At 36.2% G+C, this 4,732-nt stretch overlaps 1 pseudogene; it reads left to right on the top strand.

The window, feature by feature from the left end:
- The first annotated feature begins 2,002 nt into the window (after positions 1 to 2,002).
- LOC131921069 (glyceraldehyde-3-phosphate dehydrogenase-like) lies at positions 2,003 to 2,855 on the top strand (annotated as a pseudogene).
- The last annotated feature ends 1,877 nt before the right edge of the window (positions 2,856 to 4,732 follow it).

Here is a 4,732-nt window from a genome sequence, read left to right as displayed (position 1 = left end):
TAATGATGATTTAATGTATCACTTTATATGGATGGTCCACCCTTTCCTCATTCACTTACTGTAAAGAACATTTTGTACACCTTTAGATGTGGCAAAGAGAGTCAGTATTGCAAACTTTTGTTTATATTACTTCTGAGGTGCTAGTGATTGATCCTGGAGCCTTCCACATGCTGAGTAAGTGCTCTGTCACAAGTTTCAGCTCAGATGATCTTTAAAGTTGTATGTTGGGTGGATTTTTTGTTAATTTGATGAATTCTAAATTATTTGGCTCTGGTATTTTATGATAAGCCTCTTTTTTGTAATTTTAGAAAATTTTACCTGGCTTCATATGTTCCTGAGTACTTTTTTATTTCACCCACTGCATATGAGCATTCCTGCTCCTCTTTGTCAGCAGATGTTAGTGACATTGCTGTCTTTTATATTCTAGTGGATCAGTGTTTTTATATTCTATACTATATTCTAATATATATCCTATAGTCTGGCATCTCTTTGTGTTCCTTTCTAATTTTCCCTTTTACTGGATATCATAAATACTTTCCTATACATATTTTACATCTGTATATCTTTGTTTTAAAAAGATTAATTAAAATTTGGGGGGTTGTGTAAGTGAGTGAATGTACCTGCAGAGGAGAGAAGAGGCATTAGATTAGATTACCCTCAAGCTGGAGTTTACAGGTTGTTGTGAATTGCTTTACACACTTGGAAATGATCCAAGGTCCTATGCAAGAGCAGTATACACTTTCAACACTGAACCATCTCTCCAACTGGACATCTGAGACCATATCCTCAATACACTTAGGACCATCCTCTAAGCTTTACCTGTTATAACTCAAACAAAATTTTCCACGGCCACCACCCTGAGGAGGAAGCATCAGTCACATGAACCCTGGGGGAAGAGAGAGTTCATCCACATCCAAATCATGGCATTCTACCTATAATCCCCTAATGCCTTTGTCAATAATTGAAAGAATTCACATTTTAAAAAAATTGTAAGTAGCATAAAATAATAGTAACTTTAAGAACAAAGAGGAAAATAATAGAAAATGTGACTGAATATGTGATGTCAAAATTTATAATATAAGAACATAAAAAGCAGATTTCATGAAAGAAAGTGAGGAACAAGAATGTGTTTCATGTGTGGAATTCTGCCTTTCCTCAGGAAAGTCTTAAGTTCCATTTCATATGAACAAGTTAACAAAATATTGAGTTTGTATTTACAGATATTAATCATAAAATAATTAGATAGTGAGGTTAGGGGTGGTGGTATCTAGAGATGCAATTCAGAGAGTCTAATTCTGTGGTGGTATTGTGTTCCCCAAAATATTGTGTATCCTAATAAACTTATCTGTGGTCAAAGAACAAAAAAGCCACTAGATACAGAGGATAGGCAGTGGTAGCACACGCCTTTAATCTTAGCATTCCGGAGCAGAAATCCATGTGTTCAAGGATATAGCCAAGCATGGTTACTCACGCCTTTAATCCCAGAAAGTGAGCCTTTAATCCCAGAGAGTGATGGTAGAAAGCAGAAAGATATATAAGGCATGAGGACCAGGAACTAGAAGCATTTGGCCTGGTGAAGCATTTTGGCTGGTTAAGCTTTTAGGTTTTGAGCAGCACAGTTCAGCTGAGAGCCATTTGGATATGAGGACACAGAGGCTTCCAGTCTGAGGAAACAAGATCAGCTGAGAAGTTGGCCAAGTGAGGTTAGCTGTGGCTTGTTCTGCTTCTCTGACCTTCCAGTGTTCACCCCAATACTTGGCTCCAGGTTTGTTTTATTAATAAAGACTCTTTAAGATTCATGCTACATATTTCTTTTATTGTTAATGTTTAAATGAAAAGTATGTATTGCAGAAACTATTTCACTCGCTTCAGCTTAAAAAAATTAAATGGAAAATATTTATTCAACACAGACATAAATTAATGCCACCTCAAAATTATAGGTGGTACTATAAGTAGTTAATGTTACCGTGATAGTTGAAGTAATTACTTAGGAGAGTTGAAAATGTTCATATATAGCTTTATATACTATCATATATATACAGTCATGGCTGAGAAGGGGAAGATTGTTATCAACAGGAAGGCTGTCACCTTCTTCCAGAAGCAAGATCCTGCCAATATCAAAAGGGATGATGTTGGTGCCAAGTATGTTGTGAAGTCTACTGGTGTCTTCACCAGTACAGTAGCCTGGAGCCCATTTGAAAGATGGTGTCCAAAGGATCATCATCTCTGCCTTTTCTACTGATACCCTCATGGTTGTGGTGGGTGTGGACCATGAGAAGTATGAAAATTCACTCAAGATTATCAGAAACTCTTCCTATACCACCAACTGCTTAACCCCTTTGGCCAAGGTCATCCATGACAACTTTGGCATTGTGGAAGAACTCATGACAATAGTCAATGCCATGACTGTCATCCAGAAAATTGTGGATGGCCCTTCTAGGTATCTGTGGTGTGATGGCTAGAACATCATCCCTGCATCCACTGGTGCTGCCAAGGCTGTGTCAAGGTCATGCCAGAGCTGAACAAGATGGCATGGCCTTCCATGTTCCTATCTAAAAGATATTTGACATGGATCTGACATGTCACCTGGAGAAAGTTTCCAAGTATGATATGATGACATCAAGAAGATGGTGAAGCAGGCAACCAAGGGCCCACTAAAGGACATCCCAGGCTACACTGAGGATCAGGTTATCATATGCAAATTTAACAGAGATACTGACTCTTCCATCTTAAATACTGAGGCTGGCAGTGCTCTCAATGTCAACTTTGTAAAGATCATTTCTTGGTATGATAATGAATACAACTACAGCAGCAGGGCAGTGGACATCATGGCCTACACGGCCTCTAAGGCATAAGCACTGGACCACCCGCCCCAGCAAGAATCAAAGAGCAAGAGATGTCCTGACCTGTGAAGGAGTCCCTGACCCAACTCAGTCCCCAACACTGAACATCTCCCTCACATTTTCCATCCCATAACCCCAGAAGAAAGAGAGGGGCTTAGGCATTCCTTCTCCCTTTAATAAAATCAATAAAGCTCACTACACCTACACCAAATGTAGTTCTTGCTACTATAATGTAAATAATTATGAAAAGTTGAATATGCCTAATTATTCAGGAATAAGAAAATAGATACATAAGTTTGAGGATATTCATTCAATAACACACATAAAGCAATTAAAGCAATACTATATAAACTTGTTACTTCTTTCTTAATTTTTTTATTTAAAACAATTCTTAAATTTAGATACAGTTGATCATTCTTTCCCTCCCCTGAAGTCCTTGCAGATCCTCTCCTGATCCCTATTCACCCTTAAGTTCTTTATCAAATAACAAACAAAAACACAAAACAACAAAGCCCTCTGAAATCAAGAAAACAAAAGATTAACTTCAGTGTGGCCATGAAGGTTGTTGAATTGACCAATGATAAATTTATTGTTTAGTCAGAAAGCCTTAGGACACAAGTTCATAATGCTTGGTGTTCCTACCTATGATGAGAGTGCAATCAGAGAGAAGCACTTACTTGGAGGGATAATGACCATTTTCCTCTACTGAGCAATGATCTCAGATGAACATCCCATTGTCGTGCTGTGCACCTAAGTGCTTCCTGCTGCTCAGTGAAGCTGTCTTCAGTCTTTACTTCAATGTCTTGCCAACAAACATCCGTTATTGTTAGTTGAATATACTCAAGGCTGTCCAACAAACACATTTAGGAATATTGAGAATTTCTCAATATCACTTGGTCTGTGCCTTTCCTAGTGTTTCCTGTTGCATTTGCATTTTTATTTTCTATATCACCCAAATCATCTAACACTATAAGTCTTCATACATACATTCAATCCTAAAAAACAGAATATCAAGACCTAACACAAACTAAACATGAGGTTGCAAAATTGTTCCTATCTTGAATTTCTGATACTCTTTAAGATGTTTCTATATTTTTAAAATACTTAATTTTATTATATTAAAAAAGAAAAACTGTGCATGGTTCTTTTTCTTTCTCTTCATTTATTACTTTTACTAAGATTTCATGAACAATGATGAATAAAAGAGTTATGAGGGTATGTGCTTGTATTATTCAAAATTTTAAGAGCTGATGACATTCAGAAAGCTGCTGGCTGTATATATCACCTTTACCATCTTAGGGTATTATGTTCCTATTCCAAGTTTCTTCAGAGTTTTTATCCTAAGGAGACATTCAATTTGCCAATGTCATTTTTTGCATCTTTTTAAATCATGAATTTGGTTTCTTTCTTCATTTTGTTTACATGTTTTGTTATAGTAACTATTTTTTATGTTGAAGGATCATTGCATTCTTGAAAAAACAGCTTACTTATTGTGTATACTATTATCTGTTTTTAAATTCTTGTCATAGCTGTTGTTACTTTATTTTTAGTTGCATATACATAAACAATTCTTTGTGATCACATTCACCCTCTATTATTCTCTGTCATCCCCCCCTGCTTCTGCTGATCTCTTTCTTCACTCAGTCTCTTTCCTAATTTGGTGTCCTATTTTTATAATTAATTGATCATACAATATTTATGTCTTTGCATGTTTTCTGTTGTTTCTTTTGTTTTTCATTTCTAAATGTATTTGATGTTATAAGACAGGAAGCATTTCAATTTGTTGGCCTTTATGTAGACTGTCTTCTGAGCTAAAATATTTTAGAGGAAACTTTGTGTATTGTTGAGAAGGATATGTACTCCAGAGTTGTTGGATGAAGTGCTAGACA

Source organism: Peromyscus eremicus, chromosome 1, assembly GCF_949786415.1.
Source record: "Peromyscus eremicus chromosome 1, PerEre_H2_v1, whole genome shotgun sequence".
NCBI classification, from domain to species: domain Eukaryota; kingdom Metazoa; phylum Chordata; class Mammalia; order Rodentia; family Cricetidae; genus Peromyscus; species Peromyscus eremicus.
This window is presented reverse-complemented; position numbering and strand designations above follow the sequence as displayed.